At 38.6% G+C, this 27599-nt stretch overlaps 1 protein-coding gene and 1 pseudogene across 1 annotated transcript in view; one reads left to right on the top strand and one right to left on the bottom strand.

Annotated features, from left to right (window-relative positions):
- Positions 1 to 20030, bottom strand: part of LOC125094142 (tigger transposable element-derived protein 1-like) — a 39816-nt pseudogene extending 19786 nt beyond the window's left edge.
- The window catches only part of INPP4B (inositol polyphosphate-4-phosphatase type II B), an 832665-nt gene that overhangs the window by 265849 nt on the left and 539217 nt on the right, over positions 1 to 27599 (top strand).

Genomic DNA, 27599 nt, shown 5'->3' with positions numbered 1-27599 from the left:
ACAAAAATCATTTTGAGTCTTCTTCATATCATTTCTCAGCTTATTCTCCACCGTTTCTGTGGCCATTACCCTTGTTGAGGTTATTGTGACAGTGCACTTGAAATAATATATCAGATTCCTAACAGGCACAAATACCTTCTATAGCATTTATTTATACCCTTGATTTTGTATCTTATTATCTGCAGCCAGTTTAATCTTCTTAAGGCATGACCCTCATCCTGTAATTTTTTCCTTAAGCCTCTTTAAATGGATTTCTTTGTGAAAAGAATGAAGGCCAAACCGGAAGTGCTTCTAACACATGAGTATACCCTCATGTGTCTAATATTAGCTTGATTAGGCTCTGACAATCAATACATTTTCTCTGACACTTCCTCAAAATTTAAATTCAGGCTCTGCATTTTTGGCAAAGATACCAGAAACTAAGATTATGAACTTCTCAGCATATCATTTCAGAAGTCATTTGATGTTTATTTGTTCCATTACTAAAAATGGTAACTTGGTGAAGGTGATAGCTGCTGGGTTTCTCCACTGCAAAGTTACTATGTTTCTATGGGCACAGTAAGGATCTTATGAGGACATAATTTGAGAATACTTAAATATCTTGTTATTTATCACAGTTTCACCACTAACTTTAGCATCCACTGATGTTTTCTGTCTGAAACAATTATTACTGTGGTGTTTGCCAAATGGTGATTTTCAATTTCAGTCATTCCTTCATCTACAGAAACTAGTTGGAAATATATGGTAAGAAAAAAGTTTATGCTTTTCTATATTTATCCATTGATTTTTTCTTTTATTATTTATATTGTAAGTACAAATGAATTCCTTAGATTATAATCTGTCACAATCATTATTTATTTTCTTGTTCAGTTTTCCCAGATTTGGCCTTTGGGAGTTCCCTTCAGGTTGGCTCCTATATATTTTTCAAATGTGTCCATCCTTCAACACTTTTTAAATTACTTCCATATATTCTGATACCATAAGATATTTCAGGCTCATCTTGTACTTTCCCTGCCCTAATTCTACAACCAGATATTTCTCCAAGGACTCACAGTTTTCTGGTATTGGAGGATTGTATTTACAAATCAAGATTTGGGCACTAGGTGGACTCACTGGCATTGGGGTATCTCAATACTAGTACTCTTAAGAATTCTCAAGGTCACGACAAACAAAGAATGACTGAGGACCAGTTCCATATTAAAGGAGGTTAAGGAAACACAACTAAATGTAAAGTGTGATTTTTGCCTTGAATCCTGGACCAAAAAAGAACATTAATGGGATATTTGAAGAAATATGAATAAGTTTTATAAGTTAAATAATGTAGTATGCTGTATTATAATTTTATACATACTGATCTCCCTGTCATGGTGAAGTCAAAGTAACATGATAATCCACATATCATTGATTTTGAATATCACCCCACACTTGTCAGGATGACTAAATCAACAACACAAGAAACAACAGTGCTCGTGAGGATGTGGAGAAAAGAAGACCCTCTTGCACTGTTAGTGGGAATGCAAACTGGTGTAGCCACTCTGGAAAACAGTATGGAGTTTCCTCAAAAAGTTAGAAATAGAAGTACCCTATGATCCAGCATTCACACTACTGAATACTTACCCAAGTAATAGAAAAACACTATTTCAAAGGGACATATGCACCCTTGTATTTATAGCAGCATTATTTACAATAGCCAAGAGTCTCCATATAAAAACAAGTGTATGTACAATGGAATGTTATTCAGCCATGAAAAATAATGAAATCTTGCCATTTGCAAAGACATGGATGGGGTAGAGAATATAATGCTAAGCAAAGTAAGTCAGAGAAAAAAATGGCATGATTTCACTCACATGTGGAATTTAAGAAACAAAACAAACAAGCAAAGGGGGAGAGAGACAGAGAGAGAGAGAACAAGAAACAGATTCTTAACTATAGAGAAAAAACTGATGGTTTTGAGAGGGGAAGGTTTGGGGGGTAGAAAAGGTGATGGGGATTAGGGAGTACACTTGTTGTGATGAGCACTGGATGATGTATGGAAATGTTAAATCACTATATACTACACATGCCACTAATATAACACTGTATGTTAACTAACTGGAATTAAAATAAAAACTTAAAAAAGATTCAGGTGTCTGCAACTGAAGAAACTGATCTGAGTTAGGGGCAAGATAACTTAGAAATAACGTTACCATTTAGGAACCTTGAAATTAATTATTATGTATATCAAAAGTTACCTAATTAATCTCCTTTTTAAAAAAGATTTATTTATTTGAGAGAGAAAGAGAGAGAGCATGAGTAGGGGGAGGGGCAGAAGGACAGAGAGATAAGCGGACTCCTCGCTGGGTGTGGAACCCAACATGGGGCTTGATCCCAGGATCCTGAGATCATGACCTGAGCTGAAGCCACACAGGAGCCCCTAATTAATCTCCTTTTGATGAACATTTATGTTGTTTCTATTTTCCATGAAAATATATAAGGCTGTATTAAATATATTTGGTTCAAACATTTTCAAACACTGAAAATCTACTTGGGATACATTTCTTGAAGTGAGGTTGGCTAAATTTATGGTACAGCCATAAGCAATATGAAGTTATTAAAACTTATCATATAGATCAACATTTGGCTAACTATAGCCTATTGCCAGATCATTTGTGTCCACCCATTTGCTTATTGTCTAATGCTGCTTGCATGCTACAGTACAGAGACAAGAGTTGAGTGACTTCAACTGGGACCATACGGCTCAAAAACCCTAAAACATTTATTATCTGACCCTTTTTAGAAAATGTTTCCAGGCCCTGATATAGATTATTATTAATATGTAGGCTGACAATATTGCTGAGTGAAAAAGAGGCATTTTTATTACATATCATATGTATTACATTAATATTTAATAATAAAGTTTAAATCAAATATCCAATTTATTTAAAATTATGTATGGGCAAGAGACTCAGCAAGGTTGTTCACCAAAGTGCATAAGTAGTTCTTTTTTTTTTACATTCTTATTTATAATTTTCTGCATACTTTACAGTCTCTTAAAAGTGTTGTCGTAGATTGTTTTCACATTTATACTTTAACTCCTCAGATCACTCTCTGCAGTCTTCTGTGCCTGAAACTAGTGAAACAAGGCAGCAAAGATCACAAGAGACTTTGAATGACACTTCTTAGTTTTTAAGGAGTATGAGCACACATGGCAGATTGCCTGGGGACAGGGCTGGTTTCTGGCAATGTCAGCACAGCCATGAGTTTCTCTTAATTCTGTGGTGGTTCTTCACAACCTCTAAAGCCACTCTTGGTCTCTTAGGTGTCCTTTGAGTACTGATGACCTCTGGGCTTTGTCATGGGCCTCGCCCCTTCCCACTCTATTTGCTCTTCTGGGATCTCCCCAAATTCCCATAGTTTGGTTTCCACCTGTATACTGATGATTCCTAATCAGTACTTCTCATATGCAAAGCAATGCTTTCCAGGTGTTTTTAAGGTATCTCAAATCTCATGTAATCTGGAAGTCATCCTTGACATTTCTGCTCCCCTCCATCATCCATTCCTCCAATCAACAAAAATCTCTGGCAACCTAACCTCCTAAATATTTCATGCATTGGTCCCCAGCCTTACTACCACTGTGCAATTCTCTTATTCTTAACTCTGTAACCACCGGGCCTTTAAGTTACCTAAACAGACCACAGTCAGAAAACTCAGTCCTAAATACCAACCTGAAAATAATAGAGAGAGTGCTCAAGTCACTCTCTTTTTAAAATCACTTCAGGAGACCTGCCATTGCCTAGTGATGTTTTTTTAAAATGTAGTCCATGAACAATCTTTATCACACTTCCCCCATCCGGGATGGATGTGAATTTAAAATTTAATTTAAAATGTGAAATTAAAAAATTAAAAAATCTGCAGCCTGAAATCTGGCCTCCATTACAGTTACTGAATCAGAATTTATGGGTGATAGAGGCCAAGAAATTTTTGTTCTTAACACGACCAGATGATTTTCATGTGCTTTCATGTTCGAGAACTCCTGGCCTAGACCTATATCAATCATCCCAAGGTATTTAGGAGAGCAGCCAAAGCCTTCCATGGTGGTGTTCTCACTAATTTCTCTAGCCTCATTTCCTGGATGGCCCAACTAAAACTTTACATTCTGTAATAGAAATTTCTGTACCTTCCTGCTTATACCTTGCTGTTTAACTTCGATATACCTTTACCATTCCATCCCCCTAACTCCAGTACTTCTCCCTGCTTGCTTCATCTGGTTCACTCATAAATATATTAAAAGTCTTCACTCAGATGCCATCTGCTGCAAGACTTCCTGATCTCCTTTGCCCAGACTTTGCAACATGGAGCTCTGTCACGTGAACGTATCACTACTGAGCTCTGTCATCATGCCTGGCATTGAGTTAATACTCAATAAAATTTTGACAACTTGAGTTATAGACTTATATGAAGCTTCTTAGAATGGATGGATTCTATCCATTATTTTTATTGCATAACAAATCACCACAAAACTTTGAGGCTTTAAATAACAACTTATGTAGCTTATAATTCTGTGGGTTGACAGTTTGGCTGGGATCGGTTGAGCAGTTCTTGTGCTGGTACAATGTGGACTATTCACCTGTCTGTGGTCAGATGCTGGCCAGCTGGGTGGCTTTGCTTCAGGTGGCTTTGGATGGGTGATTTTTGGCTGGAGCAGTGAGAATTTGCAGTGACTCCTTTGTCTTATAGAAGGCTAGACTGACCAGTCTTGAGGTATGTTCAGATGGAGGCAGCAGGTTCTAGGAGAGAGACAGAGAGAGAGAGAGAAAGAGTGGGAGAAGGAGGTGGGAAGAAAAACTGAAAGTTCTTTTAAGTATTATTCTCAGAACTGGCACAAAATCATTTTTGCCACTTATTAGCTAAAGTAAATTACAACACCAGCCCAAATTCATGATGGGCAAGGAGAGTTCACTTCTTGATTGGCAGCACTACAAAGTATTATGGCCATTTTTGTAATCTACTGCATGGGTCTAATGTATATAAATTTATAATTGTCATTTATAAGTAAACGGATTCTAATATTTCATCACTACCATCACTCTCACCTTGTAAATATTCTTATTTCATTTTATCTTCAAACCATTCCATTGCCAAATGTTACTGTTTCTCCTCTAGCTCTGTCACCTGTTCCAGAGTACCCTCTGCATCTATTCATGGGCAATATAAACAGGCAAGTACCATTTAATTAATTACTTGGATTTGGTTAAGTCTTTCACATGAAGCCAACATTCCCAGGCACACCAAACTACAGACTCTGAGAATGGACATGCCACCCATCAGAAAATGTACCATCCTTGTATCCTTGAATGTTACCTTTCATTTTCAGCTTTACTACCTTAAAAAATTGACAATACCTTGCTTTCATTCTGTCATATCAGTTGACCTATTTTCTGTTTTGAAAGTGATATTCATCTTTCTGCCTACTAGAGGGGTTCTTCACTGCTAAAAAGAACTTTCCTTAAAGGCCAGAGCAATCCAAGGTCAAGTTTGGCCTCTTCACTGGTAAGGTGGGCTACACTCTGACTTAGAGCTTGTGCTCTGAACCCTAGCATTCATTATTAGAGTCTGTGTCTTCCTGTCCTGATTTTCATGGTCAGTCTGGGAACTTTAACTTTATTGGCATTTAATTTCATTTTCTCACCAGACCTTAGAAGGAAATCTAGCAATATCTGATATTTGCAAATAACACGAGATGCTAGAAGGGCATGGAAATTATTAAGAAGGCTTTTAAGTTTTCTACACTAGGGATTTTTTTTTTTTTGGCCTTATTTCTCTAATTTTCCTCCTCATGGATTCTGAATTAAACTCTTAGCAATCTTTAATTTTCTTCTTTAACACAAAAACGGATTTTATGCAAGCACTTGGGAACTGGACATTTCAGTTTCTAAGAAGCAACATAATTTCTTTCTTATTTTTGAGGACACCTTGGTCACAGTGCTTTCCTGTTTGTGGCCTCACTGAAGCTTAGCATCAAAGCCTATCATTCACCAAGGGGAAACCATCATAGAATTTGCTTTGTGACCTGGGATATATGGGATGTAAGTGTACGTTGCAAAACTTAATGCATAAAGCTGCTACTTTTGATACAGTCTGGCTCATGAAGAGATGGGACTTAGTTGCTTATAATGAGAATTTGATGTGACTGGAAATTGAACAGAAGCATCTTTTTATTGAAGGTGGTGAGCCTGATAACAGTCATTTAGTGCCAAAAGTTATTGTTTTTCACATTACTTTCCAACTATAAAACATTTCAGAGCCTTATAAGAAAATCCTTGTCCTTGTTCAAGCAACAAAAAACTTGGTAACTTTTTCTTTACATCCACATGATGCAAAATAGCATATTAATATCCCCTTACCACCTTTTTAAACATCTGTCTCTGATGTTCTTCATGTTAAAGGTCTTCCTTCCCTCTTTCTAGGTCAGAACTGTCCTCTGATGAAATCTCATTTTCCCTCTTTTCTTCCCCTGTGAGAATCTCAAGGAAAAAAAGAAAAGAGAAAGAAAAAAAGAAACCTAGACATGATGCTGGAGATTTGAAATGTACATAGAAACTTTTTGAAAAAAAAAAAAAAAAAGATGTTTTTTAGACTTAAAAAAGATTCAGTTAGAATCTTTCTTACAGTGTGTGCATAAACAAGTATTTCAGTTGGTACAGATCTTTAGAACAGGAAGAGTGCCAACAAAACTTGAATCAGACATTTGAATTAAAGTTAGGGGGAAAGCATTCTATTTCTTGTTCCATTCACAAATCAACTTTAGAAACAGTCATATGAATTTTCTCATTCAGTTTTTCCATTTATAAAATGGGTATCAACTCAAGTAAAAAAAAATTTGTGAGTTGATTTCTGTTTCAGAAGTGTATTTTTATTTCATCTCAGATATCATTTTTAAGCAGTAGTACACTCTTATCCACCAGAGAATATATTTAGAAAAATTAGTGAGTAGAGATTTGTAATTTAAAAAGAAAATTTGTCTTTTAGTGGACCTGATGAAAAAAATTTTAATTTTATATCTTCTGCAAATACGTGAGTTATTCCATTAGTGAGTTTAGCTCTACTTTATATATTCTGTTGAATTTCAGTTTGGTTGTCCTAAGTATTTTTCTCTGGTTTGGCAACTATTCTCTATATAAAAGCAGGATATTAAAAGGATCACTTCAGTTTTAGCAAAATGAGAGTAAAGGTTTTGTCAACATGTGTGAGGCTGATTTTTAGAAAATCAATACCAGCATTTATGAGCTTTCAGGATTAGGAAGATCTTAAATGCCACACACACAGGGCTGGCTGTCCTCACAGCTGTAGAAAAGAGGACAGGACAAGTCTGTCATTCCCCTGGGGGGTTAGGTGTGTTTAGAAGAGGTACAGGGCTGTGGCAGAAGGGCTTTCAGAAGATGTCTTGCAAACTACAGGCTTGCAATGTTGAGGGTTAAGTGTTGTCAACACACTTCTGGGGTCATCTCCGCAAAGAAAATGGTGCTGCATCAACCCCATTTTGTGAAGTTAGAGGAAAACAATATTTCTTTACTTGGATTTCCTGCTTCTCTTCTGATGTGATGTTATGAGAGGTGAGGATGCTGGAGGGAGTCCAGTCCCCGTACACCACCCAGGTGTCTCCAGGAAAACTGATGAGCAGAGTGACAGCCACACTAATCCTACTGTAGACTTTATTTTAGTGGGTATAAAAGCTATCTCTGTGAGTTAAATGTAAATAAATAACTCAAAACATTTTCAACATGTAATATGAGGAACAAGAGGAAGCAATAATAAAGAGTAATTCAACAGCTTTCTTTTCTCATTATTTTGGTGTACTTTTCGTAAAATGTTCAGCGTATGCATTGAGCATTTAATGTTAATTCTAGGTCTAGGCAAACTAGTGTCATAATTAATACATGTGTTGAATTATCCTTGGTTTGTTATAAAGGATGATGATTAAAAGTTTCAATATGTAAAAATGTGCAGGTGGCACTCTAGAATTAAACCACAAAATATATTGATAAACTGATAGGTATGATTTTACTAGTTGGCACCCTGCTCCATATGAAGAAACTACAAGTTGCTTTCATTTTTCTTTTTCTTTTTTTCTTTTTTTTTGTTGAGATAGGTACACTTTATTTTTTGTTTTATTTTGGGTTTTTTTGAATTTAATTTATTTTTTTCAGTGTTCCAAAATTCATGTTTATGCACCACACCCAGTGCTCCATGCAATACATGTCCTCCTTAATACCCACTACCAGGCTCACCCATCCCCCCAATGCCCTCCCTTCCAAACCTCTCAGTTGCTTCTCAGAGTCCACAGTCTCTCATGGTTTGTCTCCCCTGCTGATTTCCCCCAACTCACTTCTCCTCTCCATCTCCAAATGTTCTCCATATTATTCCTTATGCTCTACAAGTAAGTGAAACTGTATGATAATTGACTCTTTCTGCTTGACTTATTTCACTCAGCATAATCTTCTCCAGTCCCGTCCATGTTGATACAAAGGTTGAATATTCATCCTTTCTGATGGAGGCATAATACTCCACCATATATATGGACCATATCTTCTTTATCTATTCGTCCGTTGAAGGGCATCTTGGTTCTTTCCATAGTTTGGCGACTGTGGCCATTGCTGCTATGAACATTGGGGTACAGGTGGCCCTTCTTTTCACTACATCTGTATCTTTAGGGTAAATACCCAGTAGTGCAATTGCAGAGTCATAGGGTAGCTCTGTTTTTAATTTCTTAAGGAATCTCCACACTGTTTTCCAAGTGGCTACACCAACTTGAATTCCCACCAGTAGTGTTAGAGGGTTCCCCTTTCTCCACATTCTCTCCAACACTTGTTGTTTACTGTCTTGTTGATTTTGGCCATTCTAACTGGTGTAAAGTGGTTTCTCAATGTGGTTTTGATTTGAATCTACTTGATGGCTAAGGATGATGAACATTTTTTCATGGTCTGTTAACCATTTGTATTACTTCTTTGGAGGAGTGTCTGTTCATGTCTTCTGCCCATTTTTTTGACATGATTATCTGTTTTGTGTGTGTTGAGTTTGGGGAGTTCTTTATAGATTACAAGTTGTTTTCAATAAGACATCCTTATTCTTTTATGCTCTCAAATATTACATGAAATTACTCATAAAAAGGAGAGGTAAATGCTCCATTTTTAATCTTGGTTCATTAAATACAAAGTATACATTAAAAACTAACATTAGAAAAATGCTCCTCAAGTTACAAAAATAAAACAAGCAAAAACAGACAGTAAAATAAAATGGTGGCAGCATAACCACTCTGCTACCTCAGGTTCTCTCTGGCTCTTAACACACATCCTGTCATTTCATCAGTCAGTGAGAACATATTCATTTCTTTACATCTCACTGCAAAAAAAAAAGTTTGCTTTTTGTCAGCTAAATATGAGGAGCATTGTCATAACTGTGAGGGCCTTTGCCCTTTAGCTAACCAACCACTGCAAGAATTAGAGAGCCACAATGACAGACTTACTGTGCCTCAGACACCACTAGCATTCTGGGTCTCAACTTCCCCCCCTCCTTTGGGCTTCACAGAGAAGTAAGGCTGCTCTGAGTCCTTGGAGATGGGAGGCACATGGGCCCATCTCTAGTTAATGAGCAGTGAGAGGAGGTAATATGTGTTAATTCCAGGTCAAGACTATGAAAACCCCCTTGTGATCCTTGGGTCTCCCTTCAGCTGCCAGGAAACAAAGAGGGGGAGTTGCCCCTAATGATGAATCTTCAAGAAACTGAGGCCTCCTTGAACCCAGGTTCCTAAATCCTACATAGAGCAAATTCTCCACCACCTCTCAACGCCCATTGCATATTTATGAGGAGGAGGAAATGAAACTTTCTTATGTTATTTCACTGAGATTTCCAGGTAAATTTGTTAAGAGCAGCAACCTAGTCTAGCCTGAATAGTTCCTATGGATTGGATAATTTCTTCACTTTTAGGCCTTATATTCAGGTATATTATTAATACTTGTTTCTAGATGCAGCCCTATTTCCTCAACATTTAGCTATCATCTTTCTTCTTTCCTTATTTTCTGTTGCCAAATTTAAATTGTTGTCAGTGTCTTATTTGGGCCAGGACTATTAATTTTGGAAGATGGGGAGGGGAGGGAAGGAAGGGGACAAGGACAAAATGCTGTGAACCTAGAGGACAGAGCAGGGTCAGCCTGGATAGCAAGCCACAAGGGACAGAACAGGCAATGAGTGGCCTGAGACCACAGGATGGTCTTGAAATTTGGGAGTGAAGGTTGTGAAGATGACAGAGGAATGGTGCCATGTTTAGTGCCTATGGGCTCTTCCAGAAGTGTGAGGTGACAGGTGTAGGTATAGGGTGTAGAATTCAGAATGAAAGACCGGGAACAACATTTTAAGATTGAAAAGGGCAATTATGGTTGTCTTGGTGGATACTAGGGATGTGGATCTAGAGCCTGCTAAGGGAGTTGAGTCTTAGAGGTAGAAGCACAGGGGAGCGAGGCCACACCAGCTTGGAGAAGTCATATTTCAAATACAAAGGTTAGAAATGGTGTTGACGTTGTTGCTGTACAACCTGTTCAGCATTCCTCGTGGCTCTGGAAGAAGAACCAGAACTGAGAAAGGGAGGTAAGAGACTGAGCCCACAGACAAGACCAGAGCTCTGCAGGAACAGATGTTAGAGAATGGTGCAGTGGGGAACACTACTATCTCTGATAGACCTATGTTGGGGACTTCAATTCTATTTTTATATATTATTTGGCATGTGAGTTATATTAATTCCATCTTATTCTTCATCATAGATATTTCCTACCACTACCTTTATAATTTATTCTATTTGTCAAATACCATAATGACTCTCCACAATTTGGGGGTTTATGTTTACCCAGCTAGGGTAGGTTTTGTGATGTAGTGTGGACATTAAGAAAAAACCCTCGAGTAGGTGTCTGCAATCCTGAGTGTATAGCCAGACCCTACCACTGACAGCTGCCTGTGTGACCACCAGCAGGTCATGTGACCCCTCTGGCTCAGTCACTTCCTCTGTGGAAGGCGTGGGTCTGTATGTTTGTGGGAGGTGGGGGAGGGAGAACTAGATGAACTTCAAAACCTTTGTGTCTCTTCAGTTCTCTGTGGTGAGTCTGACTTTCACAGAAATTGCAGTTCTGGGAAGTAGTAGAGCTTTACACACTCTTCCTCTTTGCCTCTTGTCTGTGTCAGTCTTAACATCTGAACCTAAATTCAGCTCCAACTTTAACCCTTTCTTGGTTTTCTTCTCTTCACAACTATACCTCCCCCCAATTTTTTCTGTCAGCAGCCCTACCCTGCAAACTGCCAGCCTTCCTCCAGCGATGTCAGCAGCTGTGAGTGCCTATGAAGATGTCCCCCCTTGCACCATCAACTTCTCCAGGCAGCCTCTTTGAAAGCTTCTCTCAGGCTGAGCAGCTATGTGAAAAACCAGACTCGGGTATAATACCAGAGTCTGGCTGCCGGCTCCCAGTGGTAACAGCAGGGCAGTTTTGTGTGGTATTGGTTTTGATACATCAGTGAAAAGAGAAGAAAGAGCCTGTCTTGGCCCTCTGTCTTCTCCTCTCCTGCCTATATATATGGGGAGATAGGGCACATTTCCCAGGTATCAGCTTAGATGATCAAAACTGCAATCAATACTTTCCTCGGCAATTTGTGCACCTCTTTAGGCCTTTATTCTTCTTGCTAAGCTCACCTTTCTGACTCAAAAGTGGAAATAAAACTGTCTCAGGTGATATAAAACATTTTTCCCAAATAACACATCAGCAGGAAATCTCCACATGCATATCCTGCCCTCCTGTCAAAATGAACTTACCCCAGACTGAGCTAATGGTCTTTCTCTCTGTGACCTGGGCTATGTCTCCTTCCCAGGGGACCCCATTTGGTCAGTGGTACCTGCTTTCTTCCCAGTCTACAAGTCTTGCATTCTTCCTTACTTCTTTTCTCTTTATCCCTCATACCTTATCAGACATTAAGTTCTTTTAGCTTTTTTTCACATTGTCTTTAACATTTTTCTCTTTTTCCTATTTCTGTCACCATAACTGTAATCCATGTCCTCATTTCATAAGTGGTGACTGTTTTCTTTAGTTTCATACAAGTCGAACTCCTGTCTGGAGTCAGGGAGCCCAGCAATACCCGCCTTAGTGTTGGAGGGGCCGTGGGATGTGGTGATGTCCCAAGTCATTTGGCAGCAGGGGAAAAAGAACCGACTTGGTGGACCAGAAAAATCTCCTAGTCTTGCTGGTGTGGAAAGAGGAGACTCCCACGGGTGCTGTTCAGGAACTATACCTTTGACCATGCATGGCTTTATGGACAAAGCCATCCTCTGGCTATTGAAGTCCTGGGTTCTGATTGCAGCTGGGACTCGCGGCTTGCAAGCCAGTGAAGCTCTTAGCCTCAGTTTTCTTGTCCACACCTAAGAGGTTTAAATTCATTCCATCTCTCATCTCAGGCCTGTGTGCCTCCACAGGTCACCTACAGCTAAGAACTCTCCTCTCTCACCAAATAGGAAAAAATAAATATATGTGCTTTCTGACAGTGAGCAGAAACAGAAAAGTTTAAAAAAAAATTTTTTTCAAGCAACCTCAGGGCCCTCACCCAAATAAGTTGGCTCAAAGACTAGATAAATCAACTATAAAATGCCCATTTACAACTCTTTAGGGCCTAATAAATACACGAGATAGACTGCATCGTGACTAAGTCTTATAGATTCTCCCTCCTTGACATTTTTCTGTTCTGCTCTCCTCTCCACACGAGGGCTGCTATCTTTACAAATATGCTTACTGGCTCTCACCTGGGCTTCTGACTAGCTTTCTAAATATGCTATCTTTGCCCTATTTTCTCAGCCTCCATTTTGTCCTTCCCAGTATGCCAGAATGTCCTGTGTAAGACCTATGGCTGCAGACAGATGGCTTTAGGAACTTCTGTAGGCCTCACTACCTGCCCTCTCTCCCAGACATCTTTTGCCTCAATATGGTTGGTAACCATTCTACAGCCTAATATTTTGATTCTTCATGGGTTTCACTTTTAATCCTCCCCAGTGAGTAGGTCGAATTCTCCTCACCTATGTGCCTGCAGGAGAGGTTTTCACCGGGTCCTTAGGAGCCCAGCACGGATGCAGTTGATATTAGGAGGGTGCCTAAGAATTCCCAGGCAAAGAATTAGGGCAAAGCTCTCCGGGCAGAGGGACCAGCATCTGCTGAGGCTCAGTGGCAGGAGAGAACGCAGTATGCTTAAGGCATGATTTTCCAAACTCCTTCTGAGTGTGATAGTTGGTTACAAATAGGTTTTTCATCATGATACAGTACACATATAATTGGAGGAGGGGGACTCTAACAAGTAACACTGATGTGTTTCTGTTCTCCCATTTCATTAAAATAAAATGCTGATCCTGACCAAATAAATTGTTTTCACACTTCACTAAAATCCATTAGAGAGTTTGAAAGTACAAAAGCATGGTTTTGAAGTTCAGACTGGGTGGAACCCAGGGTGTGGACTAGTTTGAAGCAAAATGAAACTGGAAGGAAAGCAAAAAAATCCCTCAGTGCCTTGTCTTCTGGTTAGGCTTGTCTATCATTAACCTAAAAGCCACCAAAAGGTATCAAAGTGTTTAAGTAGGGGGGACTTGGGGAGTGTAACATGAGAAAGTTTGTACAATATTCTTGCTGCACACTGATTTGTGGGGGGGGTCAAGAGTGGGTATGGAAGACAGAGGTATTTTTTGTTTGGTTTTTGTTTTGATTTTTTACCTTTTCAAGTGAGAAATGACGGTGATTGGAATAGAAGGGGATAAAGGAGATGGAGCAGTGGACACTTTGAAGCTATTGAAAGGATATGATTGTAGGTTTTATTGATAGTAGATCTGGGGTATAAGGAAACAGAAAGGGTCAAAGATGACCCTGGGTTTTCAGCCACTGGAATTAGGATGATGGTACACCCATTCATTGAGAAGGGAGGACTTGAAGAAAATCAGGTGGAAAGTGTATGTTGGTGTGATCTTCTCCAGCAGCAGAGCCCGAAACAGGTTTAAAGGTGAGTGGCTTGCTTGGGAGTTGATCCCAGCAAATGCTAATGGGGCAGTGAGCAAATGAGACAGAGAAGGGGAGGTAGGTCTTAAAAGAGATATTTTCAAGGAATTTACTATGGAGTATAATAGCTCATTCCTGTTAGGGAACTCTAGAAGCCAGTATGGAACCTGTGCCCCCAGAGTTATCCCACCTGAAAAGAAAAGGAACTGAGGTATTTATGCCCAAGCCCTTCTCCTGTCAGTTATTAGCTGACTAGTGGACATCAATTCTCTATCACTTCTACTTGCCATATGGAATAGTCAGAGTGAGCTCCATTTCTTCAGACAAGAATTGCAACTGTTGCAAGTTGGAAGTTGGGGGTAGGAACTGAAATAATAAAGCCAGAGGGCTATGGGTAAGATGCATACAGCAGCCTCTGCTGCAAGGTGTTGTGTGGAGAGAGAAGATGGAGGCAGCCATCTTGAGCTTAGTTGTAGAATGCATCTGAACCTAACTTTCAGACATACAAATAAAGGCATCATCTTAGATTCTTGAGTCTAGACTTTGGGAGAGGCTGGAGAGCTACAGTCATCTGAGCAGATGTAATAATCCAAGAAATGGTCAATACTGTCTATTGAAAGAAACTACAATGCAGGCACACAGGAGAAAGTCTGCCTTGGCCCTGAGGAATCCCAGCCTTAGTGGCCTGATAAGGGAGAAGGATACTGAAAAGAAACTGACAGTAATTCTTGGGAAATTGAACAGAAACAAAGAGAGTTGATGCTCTGAAAATCAGGGGAAGATAATACTCAGAGAAAGAAGGAGGGTCTGGAGCAACCAGTGTTCCTTAGAGGACCAAAAATGTCCATTATGTCTTGAATCATGGAGACCTTCATGGAGGTCTCCATAATAAAATCTGTTTTGGTGGAACAGTGGAGATTGAAGATGGAGGGAGCATAGGGGGTTGTGAGCATGTAGTGTAAAGCAGGACTGTGTTCAAACAGCTGTGTGACCTTGAGCAAGTAATTTGCCCTTTCTGAGTCTTACTTTCCTCATCTCTAAAATAAAGATAACAATTATTCCTGCCTCATGGAGTTACCATGATATTAAGAATCAAATGATAAAATACTTAAACCTGTGCCTGACAGATGATAAACATTAAACAAATAGTAGCAATTGTTAGTTTTATTCTTTATACTCTGCATATTTCTCTGAAAGTCAATGTTGCTCCTTCTCTAATTTCTCTCTAGTCCTTGGTGTTATACTTTCCAGGCAGATCCCTGGGTTTCAGTAATATGGAAGGCCTGCAAAATGCTCAAAAGCCTCTACTTACCAATCTGCTGTAGGAATCTCATTTCTCTGATACTGTCCTCTGATAGCTGGTGCAGAGTTCCAGTAAGAACATTCTTTTTGCTCCCCAAGAGACTTCAAGTTTAAAGGAAGGTTATTTATGACGGGGTTAACTTATTTAATGAATGTCAGATGCCTCTACTGTTATCTCATGAGGTGACTTAGCCTTGCTGCTCTGAGTGTGCATCCCAGACCAGGAGCCTCAACACAATCTGTGTGGACTGGTGGGAATGCAGAAACTCAGGCTCTATCCCAGACTTGCTCCTCAGAATCTTCATTTGAACAAAATCTTTGGGTGGTGCACATGCCCATCGAGATGTAAACAGTGTGCTCCTTAGCGCTCACATAGCGTTGTATGACGCTACAAACATTTGATCTCAAATAGCTTCCTCACCTAAATTATATTATTTCAGAGAATGTTTCACAACTTCCCTGTGACTTTGTGGTAGAAACCCCGTGACCTAATTAGTTGGTGCTTAGTCAATTGCTACTCCTCTGCCATGGTCCCCCCACAGTTTAGCGTTATATGCTGCTGGTTCAGAACCAGGGCAGGGATTTAAACAAGGGACTCAAACTGTCTATTGCATCAAAGTTCAAATGAACCTGAAAAGGACTTAAAATAAAACCTCAGCATCAGACAGGGGATCTCTTTCTTCAAACATAGATAAAATTGGCTCAAATCACTATTCCATGTCCTTGTGTCTCTTGCCATCCAACTTTTTGAAGTTTGCCATGTGTCATGGACATTCTCTTGGCCATATGTCCCTGAAGCTTCTGCTTCAGCTGAATTTAGTTTGCAGATCAATGTACCAATCCTTGAATGTGAGAGTTCCATTCTGTGTCAGCACAGATACAGAGCTCTACTTGCCTCATTTGTCAGAAATAATAATAATAATAATAGTAACTAAATAATTAGAAACACACAATTCCATTGTGTGCAGGATGAATTATAACAGGTTTGAGGAGATGGAAAAGACTCAACATCCTTAAATACAAGCAATGCAATGTTTTATGTTTTATACTAGCCAACCCTTGCCATAAAATGTCCTTTGGACATTTTTACAATGAATTCTAGCTTCCTGCCTTATCTTTCCACCCTCCTTTCTCTCCTCCCTCTTACTTCTGTGCAATCTCAGAGAGGAAATCATAAAAGGAAAAAGCCCCACTAATTCTTTCCATTTCTTAAGGCACTGTAATTTAGTATTTAGGCTCCCTTTGTAACCCAGACTCTGCTGAAGCTTTGAAAAGACTACTTGCCATGCCATGTAACTGAAATGCATAAACTCCCTCAGAAACACATGGCTGAGCATGGTGGATGGGAGATTATCCAAGGAAATTGGACAGGTAATCCTAAAGTAATGAATGTCCACTTGTAGAAAGAATAGCTTCCTCTTTCCTTTGTCTTTCCTACTTGGTGTCAGTCATTGATTGGAACACTTATAAATTTGTGTTGTCACTTTTTAATTTTTTTTTAAATTTGTATCTTATGTATTTATGTATTTATTTGTTTGTTTGTTTATAGGGAGGGTCGGGTATGGGGTAGAGAGAGAAGGAGAGAGAGAGAATTTTAAGCAGGCTCCATTCCTAGCATGGAGGCTAAGGCAGGGCTCCATCTTTTAACCCTGAGATTGTGACCTGAGCCAAAATCAGAAGCCAGATACTTAACCAACTAAACCACCCAGGCACCCCATATGTTGGCACTTTCTAATTGGGGAGAAATGCCTAATATATGCCAAACACACTACTCAATGATTTATATACATTGACTCTTTCATACTCATAATACAATTGGCAAGGTAAATGTTATTGTCATTTTATACTTGAGGAGACTAGAATTATGAAATTTAACCATGTTAGCCAGAGTGACACAGTCAGGTAAGTACCCGTGTAATTTAACTACATCTCTGTTTCTCCAACTAGACTGTGGACTTTTGTGAAAGCAAGGAATCACGTTGTCTTAATATGTGGCTTTGAAGTGTTTGGTCCTCTAGTAAGTTGCAAGGCCTCAATAGTTTGGATTGAATGAACCACTTCAAAGCACAGAGGATAAGAGAAAAACCTAGTTTCTTGACAATGAAATAAAAGATTCATATATATGAACCTACTTTTTTTGTGCTAGAACTGAGAGATCATGAGGTAGGAGATATAAAAACTTGAAAATAACCTCTTTTCTAGGTACATCCCCTTATCTTAGAGAAGGTAACTTTCCTACCTCAAAGGATGAAATAAAGAATGAGGTAGGCTACCCTCTTGAACCACTCTTCTACTAAGACTACTAACATCTTGGTTTGCTCATTTTCAGTTCACAGACCTTAATTACGTACCGCACAGCATGAATCATCCTGTCTGTTTCTGTAGAGAATACCAATTTGTCTTCCAGACTATGCAGCAAAGCAAACCTTCCTTCTGCCACTACAGAAAAGAGTGAGAAAGAAAGCACAGCAGATTCTGCTCTGCATACCACCTGGGGAACAGTTTCCTCTCTGAGATGATAAAACCTGACCTATGACCACCCCTTGGAGTGTAGGACTCTAATACTGGATCATTTTAATCAGAGGCAATGGCTTGCCATTGTATCACCCTGGACAAGTCCTTTACCCTTTACCCTTTAGCCTCAGTCACCTCATTTTAGACAAAGGGCCAATTCTTTCAGAAAGTAAGAATTTGCCATCCTGTTAAAACAGGTTCAAATATAGCTGGCTTTTAAAATGCTCTTTTCCCTTCTGCCGCTATACTGGGTTGTTGTCTGGTCTGTTTATTGACATGGAAACCAAAGCAAAGGTAACACCTCACTCATCTGGAATTTGTTTTTAAATCTCAGGGCTCTGGGACAAGGCCAGGAAAAGTTGTTACCAGGAAGTAAACAAATAAGAGTTCTGAACCACCACAGGCCCCATGCCTTCTACATCCTAATGTCTATTACCCCTGCTTAAGTTCCTCAGGACATTCATTCACATCTCTATGAGATGCACGTCCAACCATCCAAGCAAGGGATGGGTGTTTTCCTAAGTCAGGCCCAATTTGGATTGGTTGAGGGGCTGTACTAAGAAGCAGGGACTCTCTCTCCCACCCATTATATTTACTTTCAAAATATAATCACCCTAGAATGAGGTTAAAAGAATAGATGTCTTTGTCCTTTGAATTCATCTAGGCTACTTCCCATAGCTTGCTCCTTCCATACCTCATGCTTGACATTTTTGGTTCCTGCACCCCTTCCCACTTGGCTCCATAACTTCAAGTCCAACATTTGGTTAGACACCCTGACTGGGGTCCAGGTTAATTTTCTTTCTAAAATTTAGATCACTCTCCTAAATTTTACCCAGGCGTTCCCCGGAACCCAATGTGCAGCCATCACCCTCTGAGGACCATGGGTTCCCTGCACCCCCTAACTGTGCCAGAACTCATCAGAGTGCACAGTTACGGGGGTGGGGAGATTGTATCACCGGCAACAGTGACGTGAGTGAGCATAGAACATAGCAAGCAGGAGAGAAAACCATAAAACAATAGGCAAAGGAACTAATGAAAACACAGACCGTGGTATAGGATGTGGGGGAATTAAAAGGACTCTGTATAAAAAGTTGGGAGACCTGGGGTAGGTCACTGCTTATGTCCCTTTAATTAAATCACATCACCCCTCTCTTGACATTAGTGTCCTTATCTGTAATTGAGAAAGCTGGACAAACTCTTAAGTCCTGCTTAATTCTGACATTCTGTCATTCTGAGGGCAATAGAAAACATACATTTCTGAGGACCTTACAGAAATAATTTTATTACAGCACAGTATGATAATTAATATTCACAATGATGACTCTGGGTCATCAAGGAAAATTACATTATGCCCAATGTACTTTTAAGGAAGGCCTCATAAAGTTTAATGTGTTTTAGAATGATTTTCCGTCAGAATGTTAAGTGTAAAAAAGTATAGGCTGTATTGCTACTTAGAAAGGTAACTCCTCTGTTATACTGAAAAAATAGCATCTAGAGTGACCAAATTTTAAGGAGTCTACAGAGTGAAGCTTTAGTGTATCTATAAAACTCTGATCAAAATAACTACTTCATACTGAAGTGTTTACAATACCAGAAAGGGTTTACAAATTAAAAAATTCAGTGAGGTTGTTATGGCAGATATTAGGTTTGTTCCCTCATTAATATGTATTTTAAGTTTTAATATGTTAACTGTGTGTCATATTGGTCATATTGGTTTTCCTCTATAAAAACTCAGGACCATCTGAGTTAGCCTCTTCTGCTAATTTATATATTGATCTTATCACTTACATTTCAAGAAGTAGACTTTTCCTTTGATGACTTTTTTGGTTTTGTCTGAATATTTGTGTTCTTTGAAATGTTTTGGCTGTTATTCCATTGCTGACAGAAAAGCTTAAAATGCTCAGATTACTACTTACAATTTCCACTCATTTGCCATCAAATTCATGACTCTCTGTGTTCACCCATGCTGGAAATATTATTCTTTAGTGATTGGTACTTGGTGACTTGGTTCTTCCATCACCTCCGCATTCCAAGGATATAGCTTCACAGCCATTGGACAGCTTGAGAGATGTGTTTACTTTCCAAAGCTGTCCTTGCGAGCTTCTCTCCAACATTACCACCATCACGGTAATATTGAGTCCGAGCCTGTTTTCCACCATCAAATGTAACCATGTTAATAACAATCCTTACCCTGTTTCTCTTCAAGAACATTGAAGGATTGGGCACGTGGTTGGCTCAGTGGGTTGGGCCTCTGCCTACGGCTTGGGCCATGATCTTAGGGTCTTGGGATCAAACCCTGCATCGGGCTCTCTGCTTGGCGGGGAGCCTTCATTCCCCTTCTCTCTCTGCCTGTCTCTCTGCCTACTTGTGATCTCTCTCTCTGTGTCAAATAAATAAATAAAATCTTTAAGAAAAAGGTTTAAGAAAAAAGAACATTGAGGGATTTTAGCCTTTTTCTCAATCTTTAAGTATTTAGGCTCTCAGATAAAACAGTGGTGATACATTCATGAAGTTGAGCTGTTGTTACCTGAATATTTCAAAACCAATGATTTCTCCCCATAATAGTTTATTTTCAAGAAGAGAACAAATATAATACATCACATTCTTAATTGGTCCCCAGATTTGTTCTTCACACATAAGGAAACATGATATAGTAGAGAGTAAGAAATCCTTACTGCAATGTAAATGACTAGAGATGTCATTTTCCTTTCAGGAAGGGTAAAAGCAGTCTTTTTCTGCCAGCCAGGCCTGGAGCAGCTTCGCTCAGCCCACTGTGTCACTTCAGCCAAGTCACTTAACCTTCATGGTCTTTAGTTTTCCTGAGATATAAAATGGGGTATAAACTCGATGACCTCTGTTGGCCCATTTGGCTCTTTCACTCTCTGATTTGCTAGCAATTCACAAGATGAAGGTCACTTTCCTTTTGCCACGTGTTGCTAATTGGGTTGCAGAAAATTAGTGCAGAGTGTTGGAGCCACTCATAAGTAATTAATGTTTAAATTTTACTCAGGCAATCCTGCAAGGACTTGGGGGTTCAGAAGCTGAAGGGTCCTTCATTATATTTGAGGAATCCCCAGAACTTGGAGGGAGGCTTAAAGTATTGTCACTATTTTGTCAGAAGTTTTATTATTAAAAATGGTCTGGCTGGCATTCTCAAAGATTTCTGAGCCTCTTCTAGAAAGAAATAACTATTCGCACAAAAATTATTGATTTCAGGGTAAACTCTGAATTTGCAGGAAATAACTGCTTCGCTTTTGGAACTTACGTACTGTACTGATCGTCTTGGTTATAAAAGTATAAAAAGTTCAAAAAAGCAATGGAATCAGGAAGAGGAGAATAAAGAACATACGTATTGTTATACAAAATACACAGAGCCAAAAATATTATTTTGAAGAATCTTGGGGAAAAAATTGCTCAAAATAGTAAGTTAAACAAAATAATCTAGATGAAGGAATTTATAATAGGCTCTTAACTTTGAAAAGGAGTGCAAAATATTAATAGGATTTGTGTCTGCATGGCAAGGATTATAGCTGCATTCTATATTCTTTTTTTTAAGATTTTATTTCTTTATTTGACAGACAGAGATCACAAGTAGGCAGAGATACAGGCAGAGAGAGAGAGAAGAGGAAGCGGGCTCCCTGCTGAGCAGAGAGCCCAATGAGGGGCTGGATCCCAGGACCCTGGGATCATGACTGAGCCGAAGGCAGAGGCTTAACCCACTGAACCACCCAGGCACCCCTGCATTCTATACTCTTTATATTTTTCTGTAGTATGTTAATATTATTCACAAAGTCTGCATAACTTTTTTAAGATCGACAATTAAAGTATTGAAAATTCAACATCCCTTTGGACTGTTTCTTCTGTGTACTCAAGGGTGTATTTTGTCCAAGTTGCATTACTGTTGAATAGTGTGGCTTTTTTTTTTTTTCCAAACTGACTAAGGATATAAACAACTTTAAAACATTGTTTGAGGATTCCCATATTTCTAGTTAACAATAATAGCTTACAAATATATTACCGAAGAGTTTTTATGCACTTCCATTTTCACTAGACAGTTTGACTTTTTGGACATTTCTGGGGCAGTGTGACATTATTATTCCCTCACTCATAAGTGACATATTGTCTGATGCCTATCACTGTGTTACCTCAGGCTCCTCAGTTTCTCCATTTGGTACATAATACTCAGGTCAGAAGGACTCCATTGTTGGTATTTTATTCTACCAAATAAACATTTCTAGATAAAGTGAAACAAATTGATTCTGAAAGATGAAAGTCTCTGTCATTTTTCCTGAAGTTGACCTCCCAAATTATTTGAACTACAGACTATTTTGTGTATCCGTATTAGATCTAATATCTCTTGTTCTTTGCACAGACAAGCTAAAATATTGTGTGAAAATGAATGTAATTGAGGAGGCTTTCTGGGAACTAAAGAATGGATAAGTAGTTGTCCACAGGTGAGCTTGCCTTTTCGTCAGAGCAGGGGTTCTACAGCGGACTCCTCGTGTCTTCTTTGCTTCTGTTTCTCTTCAGTTCCCGTGAAGACTGGTTAAGAGTTTCAGGTCTCTGTCACTTAATACTTACTCAATGACCTTGTGTGAGTTGCTCAGTTACCTTTTTTGTGCCATAGTTACCTTCTTTCTACAGTGGGGTAAAAGCATTACCTACCTCCTAGGGTTGATGAGAGCATTTCACAAGTTCCCACCATAAAGTACTCAAGATAGTGTCTCACTCAAAGTTAAGTGCTTAGTGCATACTAGGTATTATCATTATCATCATCATTGCTATTGTGATCACTAGGTATTAAGTGTGCTGCATATTTACCCTATCATGTCCTAAATTAATACAGGTGCTGTTTCCCTGATGCATTGCATTCTGTTATCACCTACCGGTGACTCTGGTTTTGTTTTGTTTTGTTTTGTTTTGTTTTTTTGTTTTATACACATCTATAATCAGGGTCCCTGAGAGGCAAAATGTAGATTTATAGAAATCATATGTAACTGAAAAAGTACAACTCCCAGAATGTAACCATAAAATCCATTTGATTTTGTTTTCCAATGTCTCTGTAAAATATATTCAGTAGAAGTTTTTGCTCTATTACTGGAGGGAAAACTCCAACAAGTTCATTACTATTGGGTAATAGGAAGTCCTAAGGTCACTTTATATACAAAATACAGTCTCGATTCAGAAAATAGGCTGTCTAGTCCAATATATTAGTCAACATTCAATCTTCATTTGGTTCCCTTCTCCAGCTGAGGCACAGTTTTAGTGGGCCACTTGTTTGTGGGAGTCAAGTCTGATCCATCTTCTCCACGCTGGCTCCTCTCTCCTTCCTTCCCCTCTGGGGCTATTGCCTTCAATCTTATCAGAGTAAAAATAAGGTGGATGAGAGCAATGTAAGGCCATGAAGATAGGTCTTTCTTGAGTGATAACATCACAATCTGTTTTGTTCTTTCCTATCCTACCAGGATTTTTTCTTCCAAGGATGCTTCCATAAGTTCTTTGGAAGATCCCTTCTGATGGCAACTTTTGCCAAGACTTGAGAAAAGGATTCCATCTATCCAGTGGCAGCAACCTACTCTGCCTGTGGTTTTGTGGTGGGTCCCACCATGTGGTCACTTTCCATCCTCTTTCCTCTTCCATTTCTCCCCCTCAAGAAGTCATAACACCCCTAGGCCTGCTTGAACTCCATGTGTTCCCATATAGAAACCACAGAAAACACTACAAATTTGTTCTGATGAACTTTGAAAGCCAGGTTGATGCCAAAACATTAGTAACCCTGGAGTTACACTGCCAGAGCACTTAGTCATCCCATTTCTCCTCTTGTAGATTTCATAGGAAGAAGTCAGATATTAGTTCTCTGTGCTCCCACGCACACCCACCCACCCACATATGCACAGCCTGTGGTAGTCACACTTTACACCCTCTATGTAGGCCCCTTGCAAAGCCCCTCCCTAGGTTTTAGTTACAGGGTACAATTTTCTGCAGAGAAAACTTCTACACAGGATTTTCTTCACAGCAATCCAGTCTTTCCTTGTTTTAGACTTTCACACAAACTAGGGACTACAATAACTGTGTGGCAGTCTTCTCGGCCTTTTCCTTGGGTTCCTCTGGGGGGACACTTTCACACTTCCTTCAGTGCCTATTATCTTTAACTTCTTGGCATTTCATTTGCAGTATCATATTTAAAATCCATTTTTTATGGGCCAGGTAGGTCTTTTACATACAGTTTTAAAATATTCCAGAAATATTTCAGTAATTGTATATAACATATAATCTGTCAACATTCAAAGTTAAAAATAACCAAGGCCACATGAAAATCATTGCAATTTAAACTTTGGGAAAGAGTTGCAGATTTTAAGATGAAAAAAATGTCCTGCAATGAAGTGAAACAAATATTGCTGAGTATCATTGGAATTTTTTTTTTTAATGTGGACTCTATAATTGAATTCTAAGATTAAGAAAAAAAAGAACACTTATACTATGATGAAGTAAAATGACCTTTTAGCTACACAGTTTGAAGTTGCACTAATGGATTTAGCTCTATCAGAAAGAAAAGTTCCATTTCATTTTCTGCCTATCATCCACAAATATAATAGATTATAATGCTAAAGGAGAATCAATCATATGACAGTGGAAATGAGTTTGCATAAAATTCATTTGCTTGAAAATAGAAGCACTCATATTTACCAAAATTGCAGTTAGCTAAGAAGTGATACAGTAACAGCAGAGTTAAACCATAGAACATAGTGCACCACTAAACTTAATTGGAAACAGCATTTATGTAGTGGTTGAAATAGAAGGATTGAAAATGTGAACAACAGTAATGTAATGTTTTCTGTTGGGATTAATACGTTTAAATGTTAGAATATTATATTTTAATATGTAATTGTGAACAAAATGCACTTTAAATTGTGCACGTGTATCAGTACTTGAGAAATGGGCTTCCAAATTATCATTAATGTAATTTTTAGACCCAAGAAGTATGATATTTCCAAAAGGCTTTTTCACCCATAATAATGAGAAAGATACTGTTTTGAGCATGTAAATGTGCATTTTTTTCTTTCACTGAACATCTGCTACTTTATTTTTTTTATTACATGATCAAGCCAATTGATGCTCATTTTGAACAAGGAAGATTTATGGTGTTTGCACTTTAGAAAAGATGAATTTATTCAGGGAGTTTTTGTTGGTATATGTAACATCTTATTTAGTCTTACTGAGATATGTGTATTAGAAAAAAAATCTCATTATATTGATCTGGTGAAATGACTTTATTGGTTTGCAGTATTCCTAATTTGAGAGGGAAATGAACTTCCTATGAAATTGGTTATTTAAAAGAAACAAGTATCAAATTGCTGTGGCCCTGGAAGCTAAGATTAATTCATAACCCAAGAAGAGAAAAATATTTTATAAAATTTAACTCTTTACTATTCAATCCATAGTCCTGAATTAAGTTTCACAGGCCATCTTAAGCAGTTGTTTCATGTGTATTAATCAAATAAAGACAAGAAAGATTATTTACAGGTTACCAGCAATTTAAATTTTGTATCAGAGATGAGATTCAAAGCATCTGTTAGTTTTTCTTGTTAGATAGTTTTCATATTTGTAAAATGAGATGATTTATTCACTTCCTAATAAGGAATGCCATGTTATCCTATACTAAGGAAAAAGTTTTTGATTACTCTTTCAGTCAGGGTCTAATCAGGAGATAGAAACCACATTTCAATTTGGAAAGAGGAAGTTTAACATAAAGAATTAACAACTTTAAGAGAGGATTAGAATAACTAATAATAAGTAGTTATAAAAGATACAATTATTTCCTCTGGGGCTGACATTGAGTGCTTAAGGACTATTTCCTCCTTCCTGCCTCCAAGCCTGACATCCAAATCTTGTTGGAGTGGGCAAAGCCACAGCATAGGATGGCAGAGAAGTTCTGGTGCCTCACTGGCAGAACTTGCTGGAAATATGTCCTCTGGAAATTATGGGAAATTGACCCTCTGTTTACAGGAAGGTGTATCTCCAGAGCACTTTGCTCCAAAACCACCTGAGAGGTATGTCAGGGAAAGCTACTAGTGATGAGTGGTGTTGGCAATCAGAACTTCAGGATCTGGACCCTGGAAAAGCAGCCATTTATGCAGTTCCTGAGTACTGGAGAAATAACTTGTGCTGAAGAATTGGACACTGGAGAAACCACATACACTGCAAAAGCTGAAGGCTAGGGACATTACATGTCTTGCAGGAACATGGTGCATACGAAGCCATGACTGTTGTAGAAGTTGGGTAGGTGAGTAACCTTCATGCTTCAGGAGTCAGCTGGGCAATGAGCAAGCACACAAGAACCAGGAGGGAAAACCCTTTCTTCTGCAGTCTCTGTAGTGCCCTCTACTCACAAAGCTTAACATCTTCCCTACTGACAATAGAAAAATGTATATATTATTAAAAAGCTCACCTCCATTTTCTCAGAGCAGTTATTGAAGTGTGCATTTGGAGCTGTGAGGCAATACATTGATAACTGGCACAAATAAAATTAATAGAAAAGCATGCTTAATAGTTCTTTGATCCTGAATTAGGCCTGCTGTGCTAGTCTCAAAGGGTGTATGCCTTCGGTCAAACCCATTGTCCTGGCCCCTGTCTTATCTGGGCTCCTGCCTAAAAACCTGTATTCCATTCAGAGTACATTGGTGTATTTATCCAGGAGTGTTAACCAACCAGAACCCACATAGACCTTTGGACTACCTAATATCCTCCTTTGCAGAGATGTTTCTTTTCTCTTTCTCATCAGCTTCTTGGGTTTAAATCTGATTTACAACTTTGAGGTGATTCCATTCTGCTTTGGTTTCCTTACTTGTAGAATGGCAGTAATATTGGCATCTGTATCATTGTTTTGCAGTTCTGAGGATTACATGAGTTAATTAATTCAAGTTAGCTATTTATTACCATACTCAGCATGTACCAAATGCTCTATAAATATTATCTATTATGTTAACCTAAGTGTTCATTACTAAATTAGGTATTGTTATTGCTCTTGGCCTAAAGAGATGCTGGCTTTAGGAAATCTCTACCAGGAGCTCCATAGGTTGTGGACTATTAATATCTCAAACCCTATGACCCCCACCCTGTCTTACTGTCCAAGCTAGTGGTAAATCATCCTTCTTAATTTAAATAAAAGAGAGGAAGAAGTTGAAAAAGGATTGTGGGAAAATAAAAGAGAGGAAGAAGTTGAAAAAGGATTGTGGAGAAATATTTTCTTTATGGCCAAAATACCTGGCTACTGAACTGAACTTCTTTATTATTAGTTGTGTTATTGATCTTTGCCAAATTATTTAACCTCATCTCTCTCCTTCAAAAAAAAATATATAGATATATTCACATGCATTGTTTATACACACACACACACACACACTCACACTCACACATCCCTTAAGGCATATTAAATAAGATAATGTACATAAAGCATCACTCCTAGAAAAACAAAGGTATTCAACACATATTGCTTTTATTATAAAGCAAAACTTCCTGTAGACACAAAGGCTGTCTCAGGCTTCACACAAGTGGCAGAGGAGTGTTTCTTTTTTTTTTTTTTTAAATTAACTAATTAATTAACTAGTTTGGAAGAGGGGTATTTCTTTTTTTTTTTTAAGGTTTTACTTATCTATTTATTTGTCAGAGAGAGAGAGAGCGTGCACAAGCAGGCAGAGTGGCAGGCAGGCAGAGGCAGAGAGAGAAGCAGGCTCCTTGCTG

This window comes from Lutra lutra, chromosome 2, assembly GCF_902655055.1.
Source record: "Lutra lutra chromosome 2, mLutLut1.2, whole genome shotgun sequence".
Lineage (NCBI taxonomy): Eukaryota > Metazoa > Chordata > Mammalia > Carnivora > Mustelidae > Lutra > Lutra lutra.
The sequence above is the reverse complement of the archived record's forward strand: the minus strand, read 5'-3'. Positions and strand labels throughout refer to the sequence as shown.